The 10,026-nt window shown below is 42.3% G+C and overlaps 1 protein-coding gene across 7 annotated transcripts in view; it reads right to left on the minus strand.

Annotated features, from left to right (window-relative positions):
- ERBIN (erbb2 interacting protein) overlaps window positions 1–5,501 on the minus strand; it is a 115,186-nt gene extending 109,685 nt beyond the window's left edge. For 2 of the 7 annotated variants that reach the window (XM_085042703.1, XM_085042704.1), the window contains exon 1: window positions 4,938–5,131. The gene's annotated coding sequence lies outside the window, so the exon portion shown is untranslated. Of the gene's footprint in view, window positions 1–4,937; window positions 5,132–5,288; window positions 5,308–5,358 lie in introns of those variants that run through there. The other 5 variants (XM_085042705.1, XM_085042702.1, XM_085042698.1 and 2 more) reach the window with 4 other exon arrangements.
- Window positions 5,502–10,026: the final 4,525 nt, after the last annotated feature.

The raw sequence follows: 10,026 nt of genomic DNA on the forward strand, positions 1-10,026 counted from the left end.
GGAAGTTTTGGAAGGTATGTATTGAAAAGCGACAAGGAGAGCAAGGAAGGCTCAAAAAATAACTTCTGCAAATGTACTAATCACAGATCCCACATAATGGGACAAAGGGAAAATGTGAAACTTTTCTTCCACAACTGTCTGGGAAGATGGAACCCCTTATGCAGCTGCTACAGGAATTTCTCATGCCAACTAGAGTGGAAAATTGGGGAGAAGACTCCAAAGGCAGCAGTACAACTCAAAACACAGCACTTCAAATATCAAGACCATCCTTCTCCATCTACCTTTAACATAATAACAGAACTTCAAATATTTTGAGTTTATTTACCGGGGTTGGAGTTTTCCTCAGCAAGAATAGATCCCTGGCCACTTCTCAGGAAAATACCACCCATTCCAAATTAATACATAATATGTGTTCCACTTTAAGTACTTGTAACTTTTAGTAATACTTAAACCACCTCTGAGCTTCTTCTATTTCTAAAGCAGGCCCCAGCCATTTGACACAAAAAGTAGACCTTGAGCACTATAAGCTCAAAGCAAGACAATTATACCCCAACCGATACAAACCATCTTATCTAACAAGATTGAGCCTTCAAAGCCTTGATTATCTTCTGACATTTTTACAACTACCAGGACCTCCACAGCAGCCACGATTGTTCAGATTGCCCTCAGACTCTGCTTAATCATCACTGTTTGTTCCTACGTATAATGATCGCTTAGTATCAAGTATCTACAATTATCTACCAAGAACAGAAAGAAACTAATCTGTTTTTTAATTTAAATTACCTGAGACAAGACAGTTGCAACGCTAATGTTCTCCAACATTTTGGTTTCATTTAGACAAGAGGAAGAGGTTTGTTCAGCTTTATTTCTCAATTATGAGAAGTCCCCATGTATTTCTAAAGGTGGAATTGCAGCCTAGTGTTGAAATACCATGCTTCTGTACCCCCTTTACAGAAAGCGAGTAGAGTAATAACTCAAATACCTGTACTGAAATTTAAGCATCAGAGAAACAAGTATCTTAAAAAGAACTGGTAACTAATGATGTGCCTTCAGATCCATTGAAATTCAAGAGTAGGCCCCATCTGGGTCACCAAAACTGCTACCAGAAATCAGTAAAAATAAACTCCTTACCACCAATGTAGCACTAAGAAGCAGGCATTCTTTATTCAGCTGAATGCATGCAAGGATATTTCCTCCAAAATACTGTGCATGCTAAGTACAGAAAAAGCTCCTGTTTATGTACTATATTTTACATACATATTCATTGCTTTCTCGGAATAAACATAGATTTGATAATCATTTCCCCAAAATCATCAACACATTTTCCCTCCCCTTTATGCATGCGTTCTTCTGTCCTGGGGGTTGCTTTGGTGGTGCCTGGTGGTCAGCAACCCCAAAGTCATAGCTGACTGCTTGGGAACTGGTAAAAGTTGGCACAACTGGGCTGGTTGCTTTCCAGTCCTTCTTCCTAAAGAATAAGCATTGTGCAGTTTCATAGGCCAGTGGTTTTTGAAGAATAAGCATTGTATTAGCCCACCAGGTGCAAACGATTTTTCATCTGGCAACAATGAGGGCAAGGCAGCAGAAAAAGCCCAATTATCCTGAGATTACTACATAAGAAAAATACCATTGATTCCAGCATAACAATAATAATTTATTCCATTTTAATTACACAGGAGATATATAAAACTCTCCTACATCAGCACCCTTACTTTGAAATCTTACTTTTTAAGATTTGACTCACAGTACCCAAACATTGTACTTAGTTCAACGTGAAAGCTATATTTCAGTGAAGTAACCTTTACACACCAAAAAAAAAAAAAGTCCTTAAAAAAACCCCACAATCATAGTTAAATACAGTCTATTTACTACTTAAACTACTTTCAGTGTTTTCATTCTGATACGAAAAATGTCCTCTGACAAGATTTTCTACTTACTCAAAAGCTGACAAGGTAAAATAGAAATGTTTATAGAGGTAAAATAGAAATGCTTATAAATCTTTATTTTCCAGATAATCTTCATTTAACTATCTATCTCAAATGTCACCATCAACATTTGCACGCTCACATAGGATATCCGTATGAGTAACTCTTCCGCCAACTCAACTAACTCATTTGGAAAAGGTTAGATTTCTAATTCCTCTATGTGGATTAAATGTCAGGCATTTCTTCAGCAGATCAAGTTATTCTATAGCGAGAATCTGCTGAAGATAAGACATATCAAGCATTAGATCTTTACACAACATTTTCCCTAAAAGATTTTCCTTTTTGCTTGGGAGCAGGAAGGACAAAAACAAAACAAGAACGCAAAGCAGACAGACAGTGATTCATTACAGCCCTACAGGAAAGCCGAGTTGAGGAATTTGCTCCCATCCCCTTCTATTTCTAGAACCTACTGCTAACATGCGACTTCTAATGTATGTTACATATGTGCGAGCCTTTCCTTAGCTTTGATCTTCCACGCATGGCTTTTAATGCCTGGGACTATGGAGTCTCAACAAATTCCACTGAGAATAAATCATAACACTGCTTTCTGAGACCACCAGCTTAATACATTAAGCAAATTTCAATCATTAATATTTTTCTCCACAGAGCCCTCTCATCCATTCTATACGAACATGATGTGCAAACTGATACCCTACAGAGCTCTATGTTTACACTAAGCATTATCTACTGTGTAGCTTATGCATAAGACAGATCTATTTATATTTTTACTAATATGATAATCATCCTAATGATAATCACATTCCATAGTATGCCATGTGCTGCAACTTCTAGCTCTTTGATTGCAAGTATACATTCTTAAAATTAGCGATGTTTACTTGACCTTAATTTAATTCATGCGTAAGAACCAGCCAGGTCAAAAGAACATTTCCCCACGCCATCAGCACATAGCTATAAAAGCGCTGTTTAAAGCACATGAACTACCATGTGTAAGCTTAAATAATTTTGTTCGTAAGATGAATATCAATGTCAGACTGATTTTTAGTTGAGATGGTTGATCTCAAGAAAGAATACACTCCTTCATAACTGCTAAACTATGTTAATGACATGAATGGCATTCGATGATATAACCATGAGCTGTAAGCAGTACTGAATTACACTTTCATCATTAAAAAGGGCCTTATCCATAGCTACCATGGTGACAAAACACCAGCGTAAAAAGTTGTGCCTCTACTACAAGGAGCTATTCTTCTACTGGGCATTGAAAAATATCAAGTGCATCATGAGAAACACAAAAGGCCTGAAAAGAAACAAAATTGCCTTGATTACGAACATAGTGGTTTACAACTAAATTTGTCATGCACGGCTACAATTCCTCACCCTCCCCTCAAGAATCTCAAGTCATTATTGGGACTGAAACACTGCTCTGGAAAGGGATGGTTCTTTGTAAAAGGATTACTCTATTTAGACTTCATTGCTTTTCTGCCAAGCATCAGCCATATAAGGAAAGCAAAGTTCACCGCCATTTATTTTGTTCAGACCTTTCTGATGCCTAAGAATAACCCTTACTGCTGCCTGGAAAGGTAAGTCTATAAATCGCAAATCAAATAATTTATTTGTTATCAGCCAGTGAACCTGCTTTAGGCATTTATATGTTACCATTTTTCCTCATAGTATATCAAACAGATGGACTCAAGTCATTTTGTCTTAAAACATTAAATTACTTCGTGATGTTAAAGAACTACATATGTAGAAGTGTTAAAAATATTGCATAGAAATTACCATGTCCAAGACTCGCAAACACCAATACGTCAGACACGGGCAAGACAGAAGCATACACATCCTATCTGACCAACATGTTGCTTCTGAGTTTGACAAATAGGAACAAACATTCCAGAGCTATGGCTTCTACCTCATTTTGAAAGTTCACAATACAAGAAACTCCTTACCTTCACAAGAGCACTAATCTAAAATTGCCTCTTTGAGGCATGTGAAATAAACCTGCGGTGAGCAATATTGCTTTCACTACATGCATCTAGTTAGTTGGTGTAACCAGCACCAGCAGTACAAAACCTTACACCAAAACTTCACATTTAGTTTCCCCTTCACCAGCTTCCAAAATGAGCTCTTTCAAAAATGAGAAAGGGGAAAGTGGTCCGCAAAAACAAACAAGTCTACATTATCAGCTTCAATTGCATGCACTATAAAGAAGTCAGACAACTAGCTATCTGCTTTGTTTTGTTTTATAATTTAGTTTAAATGGAGGTTCTTCAGACAAACTTTGCAAGGATCAAAATGCAAGGCAGACCGCTGCTGTACAAGCTGAAAAACAAGTAGTCCAACTCGTCACTTTGAGAACAGAGGGGGCGAAGGGGAAGAAGATGGGTGACTGCAGCAATCGAGGGGAAAAAATGCGACATTTACAGAGGACCAGGAGGGCATATTTTTACAAAGAAACTCAACAGCAATCCTGAAGAAGTCCGGCCAGACACTAACAGATATTCCAGAAAACAAGGCGGACACAAGAAGCACGAAGCCTCAAGATCTTTAGATTAAATAAAAGATATTACCTCCTTCAGGACTTTCTCATTTCCCGATAAGTTAATTATACTCGCAGGGTTACCAAACGTTTTGGAAGGGAAGGAGCTGAAGCAGCAGTTACGCAGTCGAGCGGCTTCAGCTCAGTACCTTCTCGGACCGAACAAAGAAACTTCTGTGTCCGATGAGATTAAAAACTTTCAGTCTCCCAGACTCTTTCCTTGCCTCCATGAAACCAGACAGACGGGGAGAAACACAAAGAGCAGTTAAACTATCCAGGCCAAGGCGGAAAACAGAGGAAAATAAATAAAGGCCAAAAACAGGATATAAAACGAAGCGTGAACTGCTTGTTTTTCTCTCCACCCCCCTCCCAGAGGAAGGATTTTTCTGGGTTTTTGTTTTGTTTTTTTTTTTGCTGCTGATCCCAAGCCTTCCCCATGAGCCTTCCCCATTTACCTTATCTGTTGGGGCGTCTAAACCAGATCCAGCAGGCAGGAGTTTCTTCCGACCCCAAGCAAACGCATTAAATCCAATCGGAGTTTTCTTCTCCTTCAGGGGGAAGAAGGAATGTTACAGCTTTCGCCGAGGAGAGCGGAGTTGGTGCGCACGGGGAGAAGGCAGCAGAGCAGCCGGGCTCCTCCCGGCCCCCGCCAGGGTCTGCCCCGCGGGCGGCCCCGCGCCGCGCCAGCCCCGCCCGGCGGCGACACCGCAGCGCCCCCCGCCACCCAGCGCGGCCCGGCCCGGCCCGGCCCCGCCGCCGCCCGCCCCCCGGCCAGATGGGCACCGCCGCTCCCCCCGGCCCCGCACCCGCGCTCACGGCCGCCGCCGCCCCGCACACCCGCCCCGCCGCCGAGGGCTGAAGGGAAGCCTGCCTCACCTGCCAGCCGCCGCCGCCCTCGCTCCCCGCCTCCTCTCGCACACTTCCCCCTTCTCCCGCCGCTTCAGCCTCCCGCCTCCCTCCCCGGCCTCGGCAGCGGGGGGCCCGGGGAGGCGGCGGAGCTGTGGGGAGGGGGAATGAACGCCCCGCGCAGACACGCGGCGGGGGGAAGGGGAGGTGGCCGCGGGCGAAGCCGCCGCGCCCCTGCTGCTGCCGGCGCCGCGCACCGCTGGCCAGGCGGGGGAGGCACTGCAGCGGCGCGGGGGGCGGAGCGGGAGCAGGGCCCGGGACCTGGCGGAGGCGGAGGCGGAGGCGGGCAGGCGGGAGCGGGAGCGGGCGGGAGGGGGAGCGGGCAGGCGCGGCGGGCGCGCCCGCACTGGCTGTGCCGGGCGGGAGGAGGGACGGGCGGACGGCTGTGCCGGGCGGGGGGCCGAGCAGGGAGAACGCCGTGAGGGACGGGTGCTGCGGCCAATGGGGCCCGGCGGGGGCGGGCTGTGCAGGAGCAGGGCGCGGCGGGGCGGGGGACGCTGGCGCGGGGTCAGGCCGGCGGGGCCCGGGGGAGGCGGCAGCGGCGGCAGGGAGGGAGGGGGCTGTGCCTCGCCGTGTCTCGCCGCCGCGGAATGGCTCCTCCCGCCGCTGCCCGGCCTGGGGCCTGTCCTAGTTTGTCTCCTGCAGGGGCGCGTCAGTCGCACAGGCAGATTTAGTCCTGAATAATAGAAGTTTCCTCGTTAGCAGCTCCGCTTCCTAATTTAATGCCTGCACACCCTCCGTAGAAAGCGCTGTGGCGCTGGCTTGCGCCATCAGGCGCTAGGCTTTGCGCCTTCGTGGCCATCCCACCCTGCTCCATCGCACCTTGTGCTGCCTGGCTCGGAGGTACCAGCGTTTGAGGGATCGAACACACCCAAGGGAAAAACTAACAGCCTCCACCCACGCTTCGGTGTTTGGGTAGGCTGCATTAAACTTGGATGCAAACAACAACAATTAAATTAATGCCGCACGTATTGTCACACTGTTTCACGTAAACCCTGGAACACTGCTGTACTTTCTCTTCCAAGTATTTCAACACTGTCAGTGCAATGCTATGGTACTGAAAATGCGTGTTGACTGACCAGAGTCATGTACAAATAACATGTTTGAAAAGCAGGCGGTGCATACGTCACATGTCTTTGGTATTGGTTTGGTTTGGGTCGCAGTAGTACAGCTGTGATCCAAACAGTGAGTTTCTATTGAATTTCCTGGATTGTTTGAAATGGGTATTTGGTAACCTATTGTGTGTGCAATATGCCATTTTAACAGTCCTGGAGCCTGGAGTTCTGCTCAGCCACAACACAGCACATGAAGCTGACAGCAGGGTGGATTTGTGCATGCTGCTCACCTTATGCTCCTTAATTGTACTCTGCAGAGACCAAGTCTAAGGACAGAGGTAGTTTTGTTTTCACGCTCGTTTAATCCCTGGCTACTCTGCTGGGACCGCCACCAACTAAGCTGGAAGAGTGTTTTACTATGATAATCTGTTTACTGAGAAATTGGCAAAATGCTAAAAAATTACGTGTTATATGAGCCATTGAACAGCAAAGGAAAATGGTATGTTATATTGGTGTTTACCTGCCCCTGATTTTAACATGCAACTAGATGTGAAAAGTCCTTTACACCCCTACCAGTCCTTGAAAGTAACTCCAATTCATATTTCCTGTTCAGGATCATTGTTTGCTCATCCAGTTTCTTACAGGGCTTTGCATTAGGGTTTAATCTTTACAACAAAGCAAACTGTTAATCACATTTTTATAAAAGTCCACTGTGTTTAACAGTACAGTAGACATTTTTTCTAAACTCCTCGCCTGTGTGTGGGAATTGTATGTTCAAGTATCCAGTTTGTATCCAGATACAGAAAATAAGCATGCATTTCTACTTGGATAATAAATTCACTTACTGTTTCTTTACTTTTCTCCATATTCACAGAGCATATAGCCCTACTTTGGGGACTATATCAATGCCTAAATTTAAATACTTAAAATAGATAAAACATAGTCATCAGAGTTTATTAAAAAGATAATTATATGTGTATATATAGATACTTCCCAAAACATTAAATAACTTCTATTTCTTCTTGTTCAGAAAAGCCATTTTCTTCAAATGAGTCAGCTTTGGACTAAGGCCAAGCAAGAGAACTTTACCCCCACTGACAACAGATTTAGAATTTCTCGCTACAGTGCCCTATGCTGGTGCCCTACAGTGGTTGCTATAATAAAATTACTATTTTGTGTAATCTCTTGCAAATGATTGATCATTCCTGCCCAATATCAACTAATGTATTCTTATCACAATTAGTGGAAATAGCTCCCTGTAACTGATGCCCTCCATCATGAACTCTTCAAGGCATTTTTTTATATGAATTATCATGATTTTTTAAATGTGAAAATATTCTTTGGCAATGTTTACTGCAAATTGCCCGATGTATTTATTAATGCAGCAGAGTAATAGATGGGTGTGAGAATTTATAGTAGCTGTTGCTCAGATGGTGAATCTCCCATAGTTGTTAACATTAGTTGCAATATAAGATACTGTTTCACTTACAGCTTCAGCCATCAAAAATAGAAGCCTAGCCAAAGTCTCCTGAAACTACAGCTAGCTATAACACAACTCCTGTAGACATTTTGCACAGACAAGATATAACTGTCTATAGAAATTAAGAAAATACTAGAAGTTATCCCAGGGATCTAAAAGTGCTATAAATATCAAGACAACAGATTGTCCAGCAATATTAATTCCCAGAGTTGGTATCCCAGTTACCAAATAATTACAGATTAAGTGCACAAAGTATGTAATATAGTTACCTAATGAGTCGTTCAAGTGAGACTATGCATCTGATCCCTCTAAACATTTCAACAAATTCTTTTATACACACTTTCATGCTGGACATCAAGCCCAAATTCCTCACATTTTAATTTATATTTTTGTATTTGAACAGGAACTCTAGTAAATACTGCAATAACATCCAACTGAATTGAAAGAACCTTTGGTGAAACAGTCACCTGTATGTTTGTCTCTTTCAAGAGTTAAGTGGTCTGAACAAATACTATATAGGGGTTTTTTTCTGAGTAACAGGGTTTAATTGGTGGTTTTCCCTATTTTTACTACTGCTGTGCATTACAACTGCGTGTTTCCACTATTCCAGGAAATAGATTGAAAGGCCTCTAGGGTAAGTGCTTCTGCTTACTAAATGCTCTGGTAGTGACTTGAATGGTGGATTTCAAATTGATTTGAAGTGGGACTTCTGGGCATGTTTGCAATATAAATATTAAATAATAATTAGTGGAAGCAATAACCACCTGAAAGACACAAAGAGGCAGAAGGTAATCTTTTCTTTGCCAAGTATATATTGAAGTTTATTTTAAATACTCCATGTTTAAATTTGCCAAAATGTCTTACTGTAACATTTTCTGAATTTATGTGGTTCACTGCTGGATGACACCATATTGTTGTTAGTGAAATTAACACAAAACTGGTTTAATTCAGTGGCAATTAAGTCTTAGAATTGTGTTGCTATAACTTTTAAATGCAAAATGCATATCTACTATATTTAAAAAGAAACTAAGTAAACAACCTCTGTTCAGCCTAACTTTTATACAATCCCAAATTTACACTGGCTAAATATACCATAAAATAAGTGTTCTCTGTATTTGGTTGCTTTCTCAAGTAGTAAAATCAAAGTGATGAATGTAAGTGTATTGTATGACTAAGTTTCGTAACATTATGCAAGTACCAATAGAAAACCTTTGTAACACCACAATCTGTTTTGTATATGCTGTGCTCTAGAAATGGTTAGGAATGTTTTAGAGTTATTTTTAAACATTTTATTGTGACTTTTTGTTTGTATTTATCTTCATTGGTTACCATGGGAGATCTGGTGAATTCTGAGGAACATTTGTGACATGGAGGAGCATTTCACATGGAAGAGAAAAAACAAAAAGGTGGTGTTAAGGTACTTCTACGCTTGCCTGATTTGGACTGTTTTGCTCCTGGACAGTCTCCTTAACACTGATTTTAAGCTATGCTGCAGCCTCTTAGCCTAAGGGTCTGTTTTGACAGCTGATGCCACCTCATAAATCTTCTGCTGGTGAAAACAAAGAGAAAGGAATGAAAATGAAGCCATACTATGTGAGGGACACCAACATCTGCAGATCAGAACCACAAATCCTTTGCTCACAATGTTAAGACAAAGAGTTAAATATGAAGTGGGCAAAACCAGCCAACTGTGAAGTTGTCTAAAATAAGCCATGTGCTCAGGTTGCCTATGTACTGATGGTAGTTTTGGACTACCTTTGCTAAGTTCTTGCATCCTAGAAGGGCAACAAATAATGCTGTTGAGGATCTTTGTGTCCAAATAGAAATCCTAAAGGAAAGCTGTACCAACCTCTAATCTGATCTGGAGTACTGTTCTACAGAAAATCAGTTATGCTAGCTCTACAGGACCCATCATCACACAACCATTGAATAAAACCAGATTTCTTTAATTGTAGGATGAATTGCATTTATTTTACATTTTATGGCTTACCTCTATTTTGAGAATTATTTTTTCTTAGAAGGTGCTAATGCTGACAATACAAATCTCTTAGTAGTCTTTAGCAGCACTGCTGTGTGTATGAACACATGAACTTTTTATCTTTC

Source organism: Lichenostomus cassidix, chromosome Z (assembly GCF_008360975.1).
Source record: "Lichenostomus cassidix isolate B80296 chromosome Z, HeHo_3.0, whole genome shotgun sequence".
Lineage (NCBI taxonomy): Eukaryota > Metazoa > Chordata > Aves > Passeriformes > Meliphagidae > Lichenostomus > Lichenostomus cassidix.